At 44.5% G+C, this 21,284-nt stretch overlaps 1 protein-coding gene across 1 annotated transcript in view; it reads right to left on the bottom strand.

Moving 5' to 3' along the window:
• Window positions 1–21,284, bottom strand: part of LOC141133858 (NACHT, LRR and PYD domains-containing protein 3-like) — a 240,287-nt gene that overhangs the window by 174,674 nt on the left and 44,329 nt on the right. The window lies entirely within an intron of this gene.

Raw genomic sequence — 21,284 nt, 5'->3', positions numbered from 1 at the left:
GGATTCCTCCTATCCCCCCAGAGCACCTTCCAGGTTTTTCACCCTCCTCCCTCTTTTTCCCCTCTCATCATTCGAAGCCCACTGTATACGTCTATTCTCTCTTACTTCCCTAAGAATTGCTGTGATCTACCGGCCCCCTGGACCATTATCGACTTTCCTTGATGAGTTTTCTGCCTGGCTACCCTACTTTCTCTCTTCGGATATTCCCACAATCCTTCTCGGTGAATTTAACATCCCTGCTAATACAAACACTCCGGCTACTTCTAAACTTCTTAGTTTAACCTCTTCATTTGACCAGAAGCAATGGGTACAGGCTTCTACTCACTCTGATGGCAACACCCTTGACCTTGTATTCTCCTACCTATGCACTCCATGCAACTTCTCAAACAATCCTTTTCCTCCCTCTGACCATCACCTTATTAGTTTCTCTCTCCCCCTGTCTTCCACCACCTTTCCCTTCAATCGCCTAACCATCACCCGTAGAAACTTTTGCAACTTCTACTCCTCTCTCCTCTATTCTGCTACTGACCACCTCTATGACAAAATCTCTCCCCTGTCCTGCCCCAACCAAGCCACGTCCCTCTACAATAAATCTCTGTCCTCCACCCTGGACAAGCTCACTCCCCTCACTACACGCAGAATCAGGCCTCGACCCCTACAACCCTGGCAAACAGATGACACTAAAATTCTCAAAAAACGTAGTCGCGCTCTTGAGCGTCTGTGGCACAAGACTAAGTCTCTCAAAGACTTCAACCAATACAAATCTGCTCTCCAAATATACTATTCTTTCCTCCACACTGCCAAGCAAACTTATTTTACAACTCTTATCAACACCTTCTCATCCGATCCCCGTAAACTCTTCTCTACCTTCAACTCTCTACTTTGTCCTCCACCGCCTCCACCCACTGACTTGCTCACTGCCCAGGAAATCGCTAATCACTTCAAAAACAAGATTGATACAAACCGTGATGAAATCTCCATTCTACAGGTATCTACCCCAGCTAAGACCCCATGTCAACAGGTACAACTGACACTCCCCCTATTCAAATCTGCTACTACAGACGAAGTTGCTAAACTCCTTTCTATCGCCCACCTAACCACCTGTCCCCTGGACCCTATTCCATCTCATATGCTACGGTCACCCTCTGACTCCATCCTACACTCTCTAACCCACATCTTCAATCTCTCCCTCACCTCTGGCATCTTCCCCAATGCTCTAAAACATGCACTGGTCACCCCCATACTTAAAAAGCCATCCTTGGACCCTACCAATCTTAACAACCTACGCCCTATCTCCTTGCTCCCCTTTTCCTCTAAACTCCTTGAACGCCTGGTTTACAACCAACTGAGTGACCACCTCATTAAAAACAACCTTCTTGATCCCCTTCAATCTGGATTTCGCCCTCAACACTCCACAGAAACTGCTCTTTTAAAACTCACAAATGACCTACTAACTGCAAAAACCAACGGACACTATTCTGTACTCCTACTTCTGGATCTTTCAGCTGCCTTTGACACGGTTGACCAACCCTCCTCCTCAAAAAACTTTACTCCCTCGGTCTGCGTGACTGTGCTCTTCAGTGGCTCTCATCCTACCTATCCCAACGCACCTTCAGTGTCACTTACAATTCTACTTCCTCCACTCCTCTTCCCTTCTCTGTCGGGGTCCCCAAGGTTCTGTTCTTGGACCTCTTTTATTTTCAATCTACACCTCTTGCCTGAGTCAGCTGATAGCCTCTAACAGCTTTCAATATCATTTCTATGCTGACGACACCCAAATCTATCTCTCCACCCCTCAACTCACTCCATCAGTCTCCTCACGCATCACTAACTTACTAACAGACGTATCTGTATGGATGTCACACCACTTCCTCAAACTCAACTTGTCCAAAACCGAGCTTATAATATTTCCTCCCCCACGTGCCTCTTCCCCTGACTTCTCTGTCAAGAGCAATGGCAAAACCATCCACTCATCCCCCACATGTCAGGGTGCTAGGTGTTATCCTGGACTCTGAACTCTCCTTTCAGCCCCACATGCAATCACTTTCCATAGCTTGCCGCCTCAACCTCCGCAACATCTCGAAACTGCATCCCTTTCTAGCCAACGAAACCACAAAGCTCCTGATTCACTCCCTGGTTATATCTCACCTTGACTACTGCAACTCACTCCTCATTGGCTTACCTTTAAACAGACTATCCCCCCTTCAGTCCATCATGAATGCTGCTGCCAGACTCATCCACCTTACAAACCGCTCAGTGTCTGCTACCCCTCTCTGCCAATCCCTCCATTGGCTGCCACTCGCCCAACAAATTAAATTCAAAATACTAACAATAAGTTACAAAGCCATCCACAACTCTGCCCCCAGCTACATCACTAAACTAGTCTCCAAATACCAACCTAATCGCCATCTCCGTTCCTCCCAAGACCTCCTGCTCTCTAGCTCCCTCATCACCTCCTCCCATGACCGCCTCCAGAACTTCTCCCGAGCCTCGCCCATCCTCTGGAATTCCGTACCCCAATCTGTCAGACTGTCTCCAAATGTATCCACTTTTAGGCGATCCCTGAAAACTTTCCTCTTCAGAGAAGCCTATCCTGCCTCCATCTAACAACTGCACTATTTTCTCCATTAGCTCATCCCCCACAGCTATTACCCTTTTGTATAACTGGACCCTCCCTCCTAGATTGTAAGCTCTAACGAGCAGGGCCCTCTGATTCCTCCTGTATTGAATTGTATTGTACTTGTACTGTCTGCCCTAATGTTGTAAAGCGCTGCGTAAACTGTCGGCGCTATATAAATCCCGTATAATAATAATAAATTATAATAATTCATAGCCAAGACTGGTACTAATCTGCACCAAAGTATCAAAAGTATCAGCCAGTAAGATGTCTACAGAGAGGTCAGGTGATAAAAAGGAGAATGCCCCAAAATGGAAGCCATGTTTGGTCAGCAGAGACCTCCATTTACTAAAAAGATGCTTCCAAGAGGATTCTTCAGGAAGGTCGGTATTTATTCATCATAAAAACAGGTTAAAACACAAACACCACATTGTGTGGCTCTTTAGTGGCCACTTTGTCAGGGAAAGGTGTAAGGTACACTTTAATGGGTGGGATCTGTGTATGTCCTTCAACCCAGACTATACTGTACAGTATACTGATATGTCAGGTTTTTCTGATATTAAATGATAAATATTCATATGATTTCTGAAGGAGATATGAAGAATAAATTTCTAATGTACCACAGGTTACAAATGTTATAAAACTAAAGACTCTGAGAGTCGACTGTGAAAGGAAAGTTTGCATACAGAGCAATTAGTTACAAGGACACATTTAATCCAGCAGACAATGTGTTATAATGGTCCTCACACAACACCGGTATAAAGAGGATTTATTTTTATATTAGATATTTATTAGACATTTTTACAAGTCCAGGAAAAGAAATAGAAAAGAGTCCGGTAACAAAGTGTGACATAAGAAGAAAGTCATGTAGGAGAAGGAAGAAGGAAAGCGTTCAGTACACGTCTCTTGTGTATCGCTTCCATATTCACAAACCTCAATGAGAAGAATATTATAGATGAAGGAATTACAGACAAACATGTTGTGATGTATACATAGCAGATTATCAGTAAGGGAAGTAATCAGGGTAACAAAGGAAAGAACATATCAAAGATTAACAGAGTAAGTAGTGAAATAAAAGAAAGTATAGAACAATAGAAGATTACACTGTGTCCAATATGGACATGTAAAGGTGTAGCATGTCATAACAAATACATTATATTATTACAGTTTGTTATTATATATATATATATACCGATTGCTCTGGGTTTTCCATCGTTTGTCAAGCCAGATATTTTTGACACTGTAATAGGCTGGAGCTTTTACAAGACGTATGCCCCATACACACTAGTAGATTTTCTGCAGATTTTTGTCCTCATATTTACCAAAACCATGTAGTGTGAGGGTCTTAAGGTTTGACCTCATATTATATGATTTTGGTAAATCTGAAGACAAAAATCTGCAGAAAATCTAATAGTGTGTATGGGATCTAAGGCTCAGTTCACATCTATGTGGTTGCATTTTTGAACACGTGTTTTTGATGCATTTTTTTAATGTGTTTTTTGTTTGCATTGTGTCTGCTAAGGAGCAGGTGGCTGCCACATTCTTAACAACCGATGACTCATCAGCTGTCAGCAGAATTCCCCGCTGACAGCTGAATGTAAACAAAACAATGCCAGCAATTAAAACTTAAAAGAAACAGCGTGGGGTCCCCCCAATCTATACCAGACCCTTATCTGAGCATGCAAACTAGCAGTTCAGGAAAGGGGAGGGACAAGCGAGCACCCTCCCCCAAACCATACCAGGCCACTGGCTGGTGGTTGTGGGGGTCTGTGGGCAGGGGGCTTATCAGAATATGAAGCCCCTTTTAAAAGAGGGCCCCCTGATTCTGACCCCCCCATGTGAATGAGTAAGTGTACATTGTACCCCCCACTCATTCACCAAAAAAGTGTTAAAAATAAATGAAAACACAGAGACAGTTTTTGACAATTCCTTTATTAAAAACAAAACAAAAAACAAAAATAAAGCTCCCCGGTGTAGATCCAGCGTCAATCACGCCATACAAAAAAAAAGAAGAGGCTCCGCCATCTGACAATTCCTTAATACCTAAGGGGCGGGGCCACCAAATGACATCACAAGGTGGCCCCATCCCCTTGTGATGTCATCGACCAACATGACCCATTTGATGGGGCCCCAAACTTTTTACTAATATTTACAATCTGGAAGTCAAAAACAAAATCTCCCCAGACATTATTGTGGTCGCTTTTATGAATAAACTCCGTACTGAACTCAAGTGGTTGATGGTCCACTAGCATGATAAATAACTTCCGTCCCTAAAGATCCGCTATTGGGCCCATAACAACAAATCGGGGAAACTCCTGGCTACTAGGCACAAGACACAGGGCACAATCCACTAAGCGATATGTTACCACATCCGAGTATGCTGCAATATATCTCGCAACGTTAGAAAAAAGTGCAATTCATGAAGAAATTCTTGTTATAAACTTGCATGCCATCATGCGGTTAGTTAACGTAAGCATCTCGCAAGTGTTGGGCGAACGTCTGGGAAGCCGGCCGCGGCGTCCTTAACAACCGTACTTGGCCCATATCCAGACATGCAGCCTGGCAGGTTAGGAAAGGGGGGATGATCAAGCAGCCCTGCCTCCTGAATCATACCAGGCCTCATGTCCTCAACATGGGGGTGGGGGATTTGGGACAGAGGGCGCTTTGCCACTCCACCCCAAAGCACCTTGTCCCCATGTCAAGGGTCTCTTCCCCACAACAGTGGGCTGTGGTTATGGGGGTCTGCGGGTTGTGGGGGTCCCTTGATGTAAATCCATCATCAATCATGCCGCCCGCCGGACCCGACAGATTTTTTTTTAAACGATCCGCCTTCTAGGGCGGTTGCCCGCTGAATGCCTCCGCTGCGCTTTGACAGTTCTTATATAAATAAGGGCAGGGCCATCTGGCAATATCACCTGGTGGCCCCGCCCTCTTGTGACATTACCGGCCCAGCATGCACAGTCAATGACATTAGAAGAGGCGGTTCCACTGGGTGATGTAGCCAGGTGGCCCCACCCCTTACCTATAGAAGAAATGTCAAATTGCAGAGGAGGCATTCTGCAGGCGACCCGACCGTCCCAGAAGGTGGAGCTTTTTAAAAAAAAATCTTTCAGGTCCGGTGGGCGACATGATTGACAATGGATTTACATCAAGCGACAATGTTTTTCTTATCTTTTATTTTTTAATAAAGGAAGTGTCAAACACTTGTCTCTTGTGTTTATTACTTTGACACTTTTTTGATGAATGGATAGGGGTATGATTTACCGGATACTCATTCATATAGAGGGGGGGCTGGGATCTGGGAAACCCTTGTTGAAGGGGGCTTCCAGATTCCGATAAGCCCCCCATCCACAGCCCACAGTTGTGGGGAAGAGACCCTTGTCCCCATCAGGGAAGCAATGTGTTGGGTATCTAGGAATGGTGATTCAAACACTGCAGATCTCTCCCTCTGTCCCGCTATAGTGTTCATTCACTCAATTGGGTACTTTTGTTATTCTGAAGAAACCCCTGTGTGTTCCTCTGAGCCTCAGAGGAACATTCCTGTTGTGGTCATCTGCAAGCTTAGAGGCCTAGGCTGGGTTATAGCCATCTGCCTTTTAAGCTTGCTGTCTGGTAAGCAGAATCTACAGCTACGGTGGTCGGGCACTTTTTATATTTGTGTGTGAGCACTGCGGTGATATTAAGGGTACAAACATTTTAAAGGATCTTTCTTGCTCCCATATCATTTTTGTGGACATATACAGCCAATATCCTAGCGCAGCTTTTTTAATTTTATTAACCACTTGCCGCCCGCCATATAGCAGAATAATGGTGGCAAAGTGATTTCAATATCCCGACTGGATGTCATATGACAGGATATTAAGTCGCTGCGGCGATCGTTGTTGCGGGGTGTCAGTCTGACACCCCGCAACACCGATCTAGGTAAAGAGTCTCTGATGGAGACTCTTTACCATGTGATCAACTGTGTCCAATCACGGCTGATCACGATGTAAATAGGAAGAGCCGGTGATCGGCTTTTCCTCACTCGCGTCTGACAGACGCGAGTAGAGGAGAGCTGATCGGCTGTTCTCCTGACAGGGGGGTCTCTGCTGATTGTTTATCAGCACAGCCCCCCCTCGGATCCTACCCAGGACCACCAGGAAAGCCGCCCAGGACCACCAGGGAAGCCATCCACACTGGACCACCAGGTATGCCCCCTAGACCTTCAGGGAAATACTAATCAGTGCCCAGGCATCTGCCAATCAATGCCCACTCACAATACCTGCCAGTGCCACCAGGGATGCCTATCAGTGGCGCGTATCAGTGCCATGTATCAGTGCCCATCAGAGCCACATATCAGTGCCCATCAGTGCCGCCTATCAGTGCCCATCAGTGCCCAGTAGTGCCGTCTATCAGTGCCCATCAGTGCCACCCATAAGAACCCATCTTTGCAGCCTTTCAGTGCCCATCAGTGTTGCCTATCAGTGCCCACCAGTGCCACCCATGAGTGCCCATCAGTGCCGCCTATCAATGCCCATCAGTGCTGCATATCTGTGCCACCCATCAGTGCCGCCTACCATTGCCCATCAGTGCCGCATATCAGTGCCCATTGTCTGTGCCCGTCAGTGCCCGCTCATTGGTGCCACCCCATCGGTGCTGCCTTATCAGTGCCCATCAGTGAAAAAGAAAACGTACTTATTTACAGAAAAATTTTAACAGAAACAAAAGCAAATTTTTTTTTTCAAAATTTTCTGTCTTTTTTTATTTGTTTCGCAAAAAATAAAATCTGCAGAGGTGATCAAATACCACCAAAAGAAAGCTCTATTTGTGGGAACAAAATGATAAAAATTTATTTTGGGTACAGTGTTGTATGACCGCGCAATTGTCATTCATACTGCGACAGCGCTGAAAGCTGAAAATTGGTCCGGGCAGGAAGGTGTATAAGTGCCCTGTATTGAAGTTTTTAAACATAGATCTATAGTCAGACAATAAATTTAACAAAACAAAAGCAAAAAAACAAACAAAAAAAAAAAAAAATATGGGCAGACTGGATGGACTACTGTCTTTTTCTGATGTCACTTTTCTGTGTTTCTAACTCACTAGATACCATATGGAAAGAGAGTCCCGGAGTAGAAGAAAAGGAGAGGATGAGCTCAGGGATGGCATGACTAATGGGCACATCACAGTCATGCTGTTAAAAAATAAAAATTTGAGAGGAGATAAGGGCGCTCTGGTGGAGGTGGGTAGCTGGTCAGAGGGATGGTGGTTATGAGGTGGCACTTCTGGCAGCACTTTGGTTAGAGGAGAAGCAACTCTGAAGATATAAAAAAAGGAAAAGAAAGGCGCCTCTAAGTGCAGTATGCAACATGTAATAAAGTGCACAAAGGGTTAGAAGCACTTACAAGAAATCAGGAGTCCTCATCTGTGGCATGTGTCCCTCCTCAGCATGGTGGTAGAGAGCAGTGTAGAGCTGTCCAGCAGCTGTAAAGTGTTCTTATGTGTGTTGGAAAGAGGAGGCAGCAGGGAAGTCTGCATTCACTGCGGGACACACAAGGCTGATGATGTCAGTGTAGAGAAGGGGGCGGATAACGCATTTCGGAGCATGTGCAGCACCTTCGTCAGACCTATGCCCATACTCCTCAAACTGGCTTATGAATGGTGAGGGGAGGAGTAAGGGGAGGAGTGTGGGCAGATGTTGAATACACAATGATAAGGGAAGTGACAGATGTATTACGAGGACGGCCAAGACGACCGTGCACCCCCAAATTGGATAATTAACGTCAGTGCTATATACAATGAAGTCCTGAAGGAATTTACCACAGGGGTACAGGGCACAGGTGGCAGTGGTTAAATTAACAATAATAAATAAATATACAAATGTAAGGTTGACATTGAATCAATATACAGGTGTGTTACATGGTTGGCCGGGTGTCTATATGCATGTGTTACAAAGACAGCCGGGCGTTTGTACACATGCAAATAAGGTCGTAAGTCTAATGTTGAATTAACAATGAATAAATATGTAGCCGTGTTACAAGTTCGGCTGGGGAGCTATACACCTGTGTTACAGGGGCGGCCAGGCGTCTGTACACATGCAAATTAAGTAATTAATATGTTGTAAGGTGAGAAAAAAAAAAGGAATAAGCAATAGTATATAGTGGATGTTGTATACTGATTGTGTCTGTAACAATGATAAAACAATGCTGAATATTACTTTACTATGAATAAGTGTATAGGTGTGTTACAAGGGCAGCCGGGCGTCTATACACTAAAGACAGATAGAGGAAAATAGTGGATGCTTATACAAGTTGTAGGAATTGTGCAAATTATGCCTGTAGCAATAATCTCATAGTGAGAGGTATTACTCAACTGTGTACTAGTATATAGAAGTGTTACAGGGGCGGCTGGGCGTCTATAAACTACAGAAGGGTAATAGGAGGTGGTGGATGCTTATGCAAATAGTACAAATTATGCCTGTAGCAATACTCTGACGATAATAGATAATAATAGATAATAATAGACTGTAAATAAGTATGCGAGTGTGTTACAGGGGCGGCCGGGCATTTACACACCCGCAAATAAGGTCACAAATCTACTATAAGTAATTAACTTATAGGAATAGGTAATAATATGTAATGGATGCTCTACAAATAGTACAGATTGTGCCTATAGTTGTCAATAATAGATCATATTTGATTGTGACAGATGGCAGATATGTACATGTAGGCAAACACCATGATGTATGGATATGATAATAAGAAAGGATGAATGATAAATGAACAACTAAATGTAGTAGATCATAAAACTTACTGTAGTAGATCATATAACTTACACAAGATAAAGTTAGGAGGTTAAAGGTGGATAGTATACTAGTAGTGGATAACGAATAGACACCATAATATCAGTCTGTATGTTAAATGTAGTATAATCTAGAGTAAGGTGCTAATTTCCAATTCTTCATTAATACCTCCAGGTGAAAGTACGTCAAGAGCGTATATCCAATAAGTCTCCTGTTGGCAGAGACGTTTAAATCTCTCTGCCGCAGGGAGAGTGGCTGGTATAGATTAGATGATACATACTTTTAGGCCTACGGTGGATTTAGGATGATGTTGGGTGAAATGTCGTGGGACGCTATGGTGGTCTTTCCGGGCCTTGATGAATCGGCGGTGCTCTCCAAAATGCTGGCGTAGGGGGCGTATAGTTCGACCTACATAGTGGAGGCCTTAGGGGCAGGTCAGGCAGTATACTACATGGTCTGTAGAACAGGTGTAGAATTCCAAAATTTTGTATGTTTTATTTTTAATTGTGAATGTTTTTTGACCATGTAGTACAAAACTGCATGTAAGGCAAAGGGGTTTGCGGCATTAATACATCCCAATCATAAAAAAGAGTTGGAGTGAAGATGACGTATTTGTTTTCTTTTTGAATTTGCTTGGGGCAATCTTTCCCTTAATGTTAGATGCTTTCCTATTAGGGATGAGCTTCGAGTTCGTGTCGAACTCATGTTGGACTCGAACATTGGCTGTTCGCAAGTTCGCCGAACAGCGAACATTTTGGGGTGTTCGCGGCAAATTCGAATGCCGCGGAACACCCTTTGAAAGTCTATGGGGGAAATTAAAAGTGCTAATTTTAAAGGCTTATATGCAAGTTATTGTCATAAAAAGTGTTTGGGGACCTGGGTCCTGCCCCAGGGGACATGGATCAATGCAAAAAAAAGTTTTAAAAACGGACGTTTTTTCAGGAGCAGTGATTTTAATAATGCTTAAAGTCAAACAATAAAAGTGTAATATCCCTTTAAATTTCGTACCTGGGGGGTGTCTATAGTGTGTCTGTAAAGGGGCGCATGTATCCTGTGTTTAGAATAGGGATGAGCTTCGAGTTCGAGTCGAACTCATGTTCTACTCGAACATTGGCTGTTCGCAAGTTCACCGAACAGCGAACAATTTGGGGTGTTCGCGGCAAATTCGAATGCCGCGGAACACCCTTTAAAAGTCTATGGGAGAAATCAAAAGTGCTAATTTTAAAGGCTTATATGCAAGTTATTGTCATAAAAAGTGTTTGGGGACCCGGGTCCTGCCCCAGGGGACATGGATCAATGCAAAAAAAAGTTTTAAAAACGGACGTTTTTTCAGGAGCAGTGATTTTATTAATGCTTAAAGTCAAACAATAAAAGTGTAATATCCCTTTAAATTTCGTACCTGGGGGGTGTCTATAGTATGCCTGTAAAGGGGCGCATGTTTCCTGTGTTTAGAACAGTCTGACAGCAAAATGACATTTGGAAGGAAAAAACTCATTTAAAACTACCCGCGGCTATTGCATTGCCGACAATACACATAGAAGTTCATTGATAAAAACGGCATGGGAATTCCCCACAGGGGAACCCCGAACCAAAATAAAAAAAAAAAAAATGATGTGGGGGTCCCCCTAAATTCCATACAAGGCCCTTCAGGTCTGGTATGGATATTAAGGGGAACCCCAGCCAAAATTTAAAAAAAAAATTGACGTGGGGTTCCCCCTAAATTCCATACCAGACCCTTCAGGTCTGGTATGGATTTTAAGGGGAACCCCGCGCCAAAAAAAAAAAAAAAAAAAAACGGCGTGGGGTCCCCCTAAAAATCCATACCAGACCCTTATCTGAGCACGCAACCTGGCAGGCCGCAGGAAAAGAGGAGGGGACGAGAGTGCGGCCCCCCCCCTCCTGAACCGTACCAGGCCACATGCCCTCAACATTGGGAGGGTGCTTTGGGGTAGCCCCCCAAAACACCTTGTCCCCATGTTGATGAGGACAAGGGCCTCATCCTCACAACCGTGGCCGGTGGTTGTGGGGGTCTGCGGGCGGGGGCTTATCGGAATCTGGAAGCCCCCTTTAACAAGGGGACCCCCAGATCCCGGCCCCCCCCCTGTGTGAAATGGTAAGGGGGTACTTACCCCTACCATTTCACTAAAAAACTGTCAAAAATGTTAAAAATGACAAGAGACAGTTTTTGACAATTCCTTTATTTAAATGCTTCTTCTTTCTTCCTTCATCTTCTTCTTCTTCTGGTTCTTCTGGCTCTTCTGGTTCTTCCTCCGGCGTTCTCATCCAGCATCTTCTCCGCGGCGTCTTCTATCTTCTTCTCCTCGGGCCGCTCCGCACCCATGGCATGAGGGGAGGCTCCCGCTCTTCTCTTCATCTTCTTCTCTTCTTCATCTTCTTCTTCATCTTCTTCTTCATCTTCTTCTTCTTCTTCTCTTCTTCATGTCTTCTCCGGGCCGCTCCGCAGCCATGCTGTGGCATGGAGGGAGGCTCCCGCTGTGTGACGGCGTCTCTTCGTCTGATGGTTCTTAAATAACGGGGGGCGGGGCCACCCGGTGACCCCGCCCCCCTCTGACGCACGGTGACATGACGGGACTTCCCTGTGGCATTCCCCGTGACGTCACAGGGAAGTCCCGTCAAGTCACCGTGCGTCAGAGGGGGGCGGGGTCACCGGGTGGCCCCGCCCCCCATTATTTAAGAACCGTCAGACGAAGAGACGCCGTCACACAGCGGGAGCCTCCCTCCATGCCACAGCATGGCTGCGGAGCGGCCCGGAGAAGACATGAAGAAGAGAAGAAGAAGAAGAAGATGAAGAAGAAGATGAAGAAGAAGATGAAGAAGAGAAGAAGATGAAGAGAAGAGCGGGAGCCTCCCCTCATGCCATGGGTGCGGAGCGGCCCGAGGAGAAGAAGATAGAAGACGCCGCGGAGAAGATGCTGGACGAGAACGCCAGAGGAAGAACCAGAAGAGCCAGAAGAACCAGAAGAAGAAGAAGATGAAGGAAGAAAGAAGAAGCATTTAAATAAAGGAATTGTCAAAAACTGTCTCTTGTCATTTTTAACATTTTTGACAGTTTTTTAGTGAAATGGTAGGGGTAAGTACCCCCTTACCATTTCACACAGGGGGGGGGCCGGGATCTGGGGGTCCCCTTGTTAAAGGGGGCTTCCAGATTCTGATAAGCCCCCCGCCCGCAGACCCCCACAACCACCGGCCACGGTTGTGAGGATGAGGCCCTTGTCCTCATCAACATGGGGACAAGGTGTTTTGGGGGGCTACCCCAAAGCACCCTCCCAATGTTGAGGGCATGTGGCCTGGTACGGTTCAGGAGGGGGGGGGCCGCACTCTCGTCCCCCCCTCTTTTCCTGCGGCCTGCCAGGTTGCGTGCTCGGATAAGGGTCTGGTATGGATTTTTAGGGGGGACCCCACGCCGTTTTTTTTTTTTTTTTTTGGCGCGGGGTTCCCCTTAAAATCCATACCAGACCTGAAGGGTCTGGTATGGAATTTAGGGGGAACCCCACGTCAATTTTTTTTTTAAATTTTGGCTGGGGTTCCCCTTAATATCCATACCAGACCTGAAGGGCCTGGTATGGAATTTAGGGGGACTCCCACATCATTTTTTTTTTTTAATTTTGGTTCGGGGTTGCCCTGTGGGGAATTCCCATGCCGTTTTTATCAATGAACTTCTATGTGTATTGTCGGCAATGCAATAGCCACGGTAGTTTTAAATGTGTTTTTTCCTTCAAAATGTCATTTTGCTGTCAGACTGTTCTAAACACGGGAAACATGCGCCCCTTTACAGGCATACTATAGACACCCCCCCAGGTATGAAATTTAAAGGGATATTACACTTTTATTGTTTGACTTTAAGCATTATTAAAATCACTGCTCCTGAAAAAACGGCCGTTTTTAAAACTTTTTTTTGCATTGATTCATGTCCCCTGGGGCAGGACCCAGGTCCCCAAACACTTTTATTGACAATAACTTGCATATTAGCCTTTAAAATTAGCACTTTTGATTATTCATGTTCGTGTCCCATAGACTTTAACGGTGTTCGCGTGTTCGAACGAATTTTTTTCCTGTTCGCATGTTCTGGTGCAAACCGAACAGGGGGGTGTTCAGCTCATCCCTAGTTTAGAACAGTCTGACAGCAAAATGACATTTTGAAGGAAAAAAAGCCATTTAAAACTACCCGCGGCTATTGCATTGCCGACAATACACATAGAAGTTCATTGATAAAAACGGCATGGGAATTCCCCACAGGGCAACCCCGAACCAAAATTTAAAAAAAAATGACGTGGGAGTCCCCCTAAATTCCATAGCAAACCCTTCAGGTCTGGTATGGAGATTAAGGGGAACCCCGGCCAAAATTGAAAAAAAAAATTACGTGGGGTTCCCCCTAAATTCCATACCAGGCCCTTCAGGTCTGGTATGGATTTTAAGGGGAACCCCGCGCCAAAAAAAAAAAAAAAAAACGGCGTGGGGTCCCCCAAAATCCATACCAGACCCTTATCTGAGCACGCAACCTGGCAGGCCGCAGGAAAAAAGGGGGGGACGAGAGTCCCCCCCCTCCTGAACCGTACCAGGCCACATGCCCTCAACATTGGGAGGGTGCTTTGGGGTAACCCCCCAAAACACCTTGTCCCCATGTTGATGAGGACAAGGGCCTCATCCCCACAACCCTGGCCGGTGGTTGTGGGGGTCTGCGGGCGGGGGGCTTATCGGAATCTGGAAGCCCCCTTTAACAAGGGGACCCCCAGATCCCGGCCCCCCCTGTGTGAAATGGTAAGGGGGTACTTACCAAGAGACAGTTTTTGACAATTCCTTTATTTAAATGCTTCTTCTTTCTTCTATCTTCCTTCATCTTCTGGTTCTTCACAGCGGGAGCCTCCCTCCATGCCAGCATGGGTGCGGAGCGGCCCGGAGAAGAAAATGAAGAAGAGAAGAAAAGAAGAAGGAAGAAGAGAAGGAGATGAAGAAGTAGATGAAGAGAAGAGCGGGAGCCTCCCCCCTATGCCATGGGTGCGGAGCGGCCCGAGGAGAAGAAGATAGAAGATGCCGCGGAGGAGATGCTGGACGAGAACGCCGGAGGAAGAACCAGAAGAGCCAGAAGAACCAGAAGAAGAAGATGAAGGAAGATAGAAGAAAGAAGAAGCATTTAAATAAAGGAATTGTCAAAAACTGTCTCTTGTCATTTTTAACATTTTTGACAGTTTTTTAGTGAAATGGTAGGGGTAAGTACCCCCTTACCATTTCACACAGGGGGGGGGCCGGGATCTGGGGGTCCCCTTGTTAAAGGGGGCTTCCAGATTCCGATAAGCCCCCCGCCCGCAGACCCCCACAACCACCGGCCAGGGTTGTGGGGATGAGGCCCTTGTCCTCATCAACATGGGGACAAGGTGTTTTGGGGGGCTACCCCAAAGCACCCTCCCAATGTTGAGGGCATGTGGCCTGGTACAGTTCAGGAGGGGGGACGCACTCTCTTCCCCCCCTCTTTCCCTGCGGCCTGCCAGGTTGCGTGCTCGGATAAGGGTCTGGTATGAATTTTTTGGGGGACCCCACGACGTTTTTTTTTAATTTTTGGCGCGGGGTTCCCCTTAATATCCATACCAGACCTGAAGGGCCTTGTATGGAATTTAGGGGGACCACGTCATTTTTTTTTTTAAATGTTGGTTCAGGGTTTCCCTGTGGGGAATTCCCATGCCGTTTTTATCAATGAACTTCTATGTGTATTGTCGGCAATGCAATAGCCGCAGGTAGTTTTAAATGGCTTTTTTTCCTTCGAAATGTCGTTTTGCTGTCAGACTGTTCTAAACACAGGAAACATGCGCCCCTTTACAGGCATACTATAGACACCCCCAGCTACGAAATTTAAAGGGATATTACACTTTTATTGTCTGACTTTAAGCATTATTAAAATCACTGCTCCCGAAAAAACGGCTGTTTTTAAAACTGTTTTTTGCATTGATCCATGTCCCCTGGGGCAGGACCCAGGTCCCCAAACACTTTTTATGACAATAACTTGCATATTAGCCTTTAAAATTAGCACTTTTAATTATTCATGTTCGTGTCCCATAGACTTTAACGGTGTTCGCGTGTTCGAGCAAACTTTTTTCCTGTTCGCATGTTCTGGTGCTAACCGAACAGGGGGGTGTTCGGCTCATCCCTATTTCCCATATGAAAATTTGGGTTTATTTGGTATACTGTCTTTAAGATGGGGATCCTGCAGTAGTATTGGCCAATGTTTATGAACTATGTGCTCCATATTTTTGTATTTGTTATGAAATTGAGTCGTGAACCGAATATCCTTTGATGAATTCATTTTATGGGTATGAGTATCAGGATTGACGTATGTGGTGTAGGCTTGTTCGATGAGTGATGGAGGGTAGCCTTTTTCAATAAATTTTTGTTTGAGGTTTATGCTTTGTGTCTGATAGTCTGTCTGCATGGTGCAATTATGTCTGAGACGGCAGAATTGACTTTTTGGGATGTTTTTTAACCAACGAGGGTGATGGCAACTATTGAAGTGCAGATAGGAGTTCCCAGCAGTGGGTTTGCAATAATTTTTTGCATGAATGCGACCAGTATCATGAAATAGATCAAGGTCTAAGAATGCTAGATGTGTTTTATCGTGAACAGATGTAAAGGATAGGCCCATGTTGCTATTATTACAATGGGAAATGAAAGATTCAATATCATCGGTATTACCATTCCAGATAATAATGACGTCATTAATATAACGACCGTAAAATATAATTTTGGCCATGAAAGGGTTATTCGCCCATATGTATCGTGTTTCCCAAAGACCCATGTTAAGTTGGCATATGAAGGTGCAAAATTGGTGCCAATGGCAGGGCCATGGGTTTGAAGGTAGTAGTGGTCTTCAAACATGAAATAATTATGAGTCAGGCAGAAGAATGTGGCATCTAGAATGAAGTTAACTTGGTTTGGATGAATAGATGGGTCTTGTGACAGAAAGTGTTGTATGGCCTGCATCCCGACATTATGGGGGATGGATGTGTAATGATTGGAGATCCAGTGAGAGCCAGGTGTAGTTGGGCTCCCATTGGTGTGGACCTAATAGTTCAAGCAGATGTATTCCATTTTTGATATGGGATTGTAAATTGGAAGCAAAAGGTTGTAGAAAAAGGTCTACATACTGGGAAAAACCACTAGTAATACTGTTCATAGAGGCAACTATGGGTCTGCCAGGGGGGTGGGTAGCGCTTTTATGAACTTTTGGCAAATGATAGAAATACAGAGTTTGATTATATTTTTTGACCAAGAATGAAGCTTCATTTTTGGTAATTACATTATCTTTGGTAGCTTGGTTAACTAAAATTGTAGCATTAATGGTGAAACTTGGTAGGGGGTCCTCTTGCAATTTTGTATAAGTTTGTGGGTCTCCGAGTAGTCTACTGGCCTCTTTGAGGTAGTCTACCCGGTTTTGCAGCACAATGCTACCACCCTTATCTGCTAATTTAATGATAACATTCTCATTGGTTTTCAATAAATTGAGTGCTAATCTTTTTGGGTATGTTAAGTTGTGATTTTTGTAGGGTTGTGTTTCTGTTGGCACATTATCAATATTTCAGAGTATACCATGCAGTAAAATGTTTCAAGGCATGGGCCTTTGGATTGTATGGGATAAAAATTAGACAGGGGACGAAAATTGGTGTGTTTAACTGCAGGAGAACAATTTAGATGTTGGGTATATAAAAGGGCATCTGATTCAGGATTATCAGGGTTAAGGAGCGGTCCAGTTCCTTTGTGATATAATTCTTCTAATATATCCAAGGCTATTTTTTTGTCTAGGATGTTGTTATAGGCTGAAGAGGGGGAGGTTATGTCGATTGAAATGATAGGTGCATCTTTAGCTGTTTTTATATTATAAAATCTTTTGAGGGTAAGGTCTCGGTTAAACTTGTTCAAATCTTTGAACAACTGGAAGGCAAATAGTTGGTGCGAAAGTAAGTCCTCGTGTGAGTAAGGTAGTTTCCTGCGTTGTGAGTGTGTGTGAAGATAAGTTGAAGATCATCACCGTAGGCATTGTTTTCTGCTGTATGGGCTTGGGTTTTTCTCCTCGTCCCCTACAGCCTCTTCGGTGTGTTTTCTTTTTGTCGGTCTGGTGGAGAAGAGGCTGGGCCCTAAAAACGAGACCGCAGGTAGTACTGCGTCTGAAGTTGAGCACCAGTTACAGTGGAATAGTCTATGGTGCCCCTGGAGCTGGGAGTGGGTGGAATAGTGGAATTGCTGGAGGTAAGGTTATGAGATGTATGTGACATACTCGTATGGAAATTTGGGATAGTCTGGTGTGAGGTAGATGGGGAGACTATACTATTTGAGTCTAGTGTGGTAGATGTATTTCTTGCAGGGTGGTTATGGCCAGTATTACTATTCTGTTTAGTTATTGGAACTTTGCGGGTGTCAGTAGTATTAGATACTCCACTAATGCCTATGGTGGTGATGTTATTCCTTCTAGATACACTACTTGTATCTATAGTAATGGTATTGTTCTGGTTGTTATTGGAGGGTTTATGTCTATTGGTGGTGGGTTGTTTCTGGCAATTAGAGGTAATAGTGACCGCCCAGGGGTCAATATTCAATAATGAGGGTTTACTGTTCTCGTTTTTGCATTTCCACGTAAAAACTTTTTATGATTATAATCATCTATATCTCTTTTGAATTTCCCTAGTTTGGTACGAATGAGGATGTCCTCTTGATGTTTGGTGTTTTGTTTGAGGGTGTTGAGCCATCCCTCAGGAAGTGTATTGGTGAACTTTGAAATATCGTCAGAGAGGATTTGTACTAAATGTACTCCTGAGTCATATTTAATAGTTCTCTGTTCGATAATAATACTGATCCACTTTTGTGTACAGAATTCAGCAATCGAAAGCCATTCCTTTTCGTGTGGTTGGTCTAGAAATGAACAGTCCTTTAATATGCGTAGGCCTCAGGGTGAAATATGCGTGGAATGGTATTTTTCTAAAAAGTACCTATCCCACCATTGTGTATTGGCAGAGGTGCATGGCCGTTCAAATCTTTTGAATAATATACATAGATTATTATATTTGGGATGAATACATTTGTTGGTGGGTGTAAATAGTGTTTCAATAGCTTGAAACAGCTTGGAAGCACTGGGTACAAAGTGTCCCATATAGAGTATTTTAAGGTTTCTATTTCCTTCAAGAGTTCCATGATATGCAGACAAAAAATAAAAACAAACAGGGAGTTATAGTGAGAAAGGAAGATTGGTGGGGAGGGGGGAGGGGAAGGGATGGGGCTGATGAGGAAGTAGAGGGAGGGGTTCAGATGGTAGGGAAAGGAGCACACAAGGCACAGTCACTGTACAACCAATCAGTTGTACTGTCCATAGGTCTCCTTGATGATAGCAAGGTAAATCCCAATAGTCTATGAAGAAAGAACCTTGATATAACAGTGATGTCGACCAAGCTTGTTCCAGCCTGAGCAGCAGCCAAGAAGCTTCAATGAGGTATAAAACAGAGAGGAGATAAGGGCGCTCTGGTGGAGGTGGGTAGCTGGTCAGAGGGATGATAGTGATGAGTAGGGATGAGCTTCGTGTTCGAATCGAACGCATGTTCAACTCGAACATCGCCTGTTCGGTCGGTCGCCGAATTACGAACGATATGGGCCGTTCGTGCCAAATTCGAGTGGTGCGTCACGGCCCATAATTCACTGCGGCATTGCAGTGCATTGCTGGCTGATGATTGGCCAAGCATGGACTATGACCCGCATGCTTGGCCAATCACAGCGCCGTCTGTACAGAGAGCCATAATTGGTAAAAAGCCAGGGTGACTTTGGCCAATTATGGCTCAGGGGGTTTAGAACACGCCCCACAATATATAAGGACGCCTGCACGGTGTTGAGAGAGAGATAGAGAGACAGTGTCATTTGATTTAAATTAGACAGAGTAGGCAGGCGAGTCAGTTATCTGCACTTACAGTGTATTGTGTATCTAGATCCGTTCCTGTTATTCTCTTCCTACTGCTGACAAACAGGCAGGTGTTTTTACAGTATTTACAGCTACCTGAAGAAAATTGCTGGTGTTCTTCTGATCCTATTAGTCCTATTAGCTACAGTATTTACAGTTAGTGTAGTGCGTCCTCTGCATAGTGTGCACCTAAAGCTACCTGAAGAAAATTAGTGGTGTTCTTCTGATCCTATTAGTACTGCAGGCAGCTGCAGTATTTACAGTTAGTGTAGTGCGTCCTCTGCACAGTGTGCACCTAAAGCTACCTGAAAAAAATTAGTGGTGTTCTTCTGATCCTATTAGTACAGTAACACAGGCAGCTGTAGTATTTACAAGTTAGTGTAGTGCGTCCTCTGCACAGTGTGCACCTAAAGCTACCTGAAGAAATTTAGTGGAGTTCTTCTGATCCTATTAGTACTGCAGGCAGCTGCAGTATTTACAGTTAGTGTAGTGCATCCTCTGCACAGTGTGCACCTAAAGCTACCTGAAAAAAATTAGTGGTGTTCTTCTGATCCTATTAGTACAGTACCGCAGTCAGCTGCAGTATTTACAAGTTAGTTTAGTGCGTCCTCTGCACAGTGTGCATCTAAAGCTACATAAACAAAATTAGTGGTGTTCTTCTGATCCTATTAGTACAGTACCGCAGGCAGCTGCAGTATTTACAAGTTAGTGTAGTGTGTCCTCTGCACAGTGTGCACCTAAAGCTACCTGAAAAAAAATAGTGGTGTTCTTCTGATCCTATTAGTACAGTACCGCAGGCAGCTGCAGTATTTATAAATTAGTGTAGTGCATCCTCTGCACAGTGTGCACCTAAAGCTACCTGTAAAAAATGAGTGGTGTTCTTCTGATCCTATTAGTACAGTACCGCAGGCAGTTGCAGTATTTACAAGTTAGTGTAGTGCATCCTCTGCACAGTGTGCACCTAAAGCTACCTGAAGAAAATTAGTGGTGTTCTTCTGATCCTATTAGTACAGTACCACAGGCAGCTGTAGTATTTACAAATTAGTGTAGTGTGTTCTCTGCACAGTGTGCACCTAAAGCTACCTGAAGAAAATGAGTGGTGTTGTTCTGATCCTATTAGTACAGTACTGCAGGCAGCTGCAGTATTTGCAAGTTAGTGTAGTGCATCCTCTGCACAGTGTGCAACTAAAGCTATCTGAAGAAAATGAGTGGTGTTCTTCTGATCCTATTAGTACAGTACCGAAGGCAGCTGCAGTATTTACAAGTTAGTGTAGTGCTTTCTCTGCACAGTGTGCACCTAAAGCTACCTAAACAAAATTAGTGGTGTTCTTCTGATCCTATTAGTGCAGAACCGCAGGCAGCTGCATTATTTACAAGTTAGTGTAGTGCGTTCTCTGCACAGTGTGCACCTAAAGCTACCTGAAGAAAATTAGTGGTGTTCTTCTGATCCTATTAGTACAGTACCGCAGGCAGCTGCAGTATTTACAAGTTAGTGTAGTGCATTCTCTGCACAGTGTGCACCTAAAGCTACCTGAAGAAAATGAGTGGTGTTCTTCTGATCCTATTAGTACAGTACCACAGGCAGCTGTAGTATTTACAAGTTAGTGTAGTGCGTCCTCTGCACAGTGTGCACCTAAAGCTACCTGAAGAAAATTAGTGGTGTTCTTCTGATCCTATTAGTACAGTACCGCAGGCAGCTGCAGTATTTACAAGTTAGTGTAGTGCATCCTCTGCACAGTGTGCACCTAAAACTACCTGAAGAAAATTAGTGGTGTTTTTCTGAACCTATTAGTACAGTACCGCAGGCAGCTGCAGTATTTACAATTTAGTGTAGTGCGTCCCCTGCACAGTGTGCACCCAAATCTACCTGAAGAAAATTAGTGGTGTTCTTCTGATCCTATTAATACCACAGGCAGGCAGCTACAGTATTTACAGGTATTGTG

This window comes from Aquarana catesbeiana, linkage group LG03, assembly GCF_042186555.1.
Source record: "Aquarana catesbeiana isolate 2022-GZ linkage group LG03, ASM4218655v1, whole genome shotgun sequence".
NCBI lineage: Eukaryota > Metazoa > Chordata > Amphibia > Anura > Ranidae > Aquarana > Aquarana catesbeiana.
This window is presented reverse-complemented; position numbering and strand designations above follow the sequence as displayed.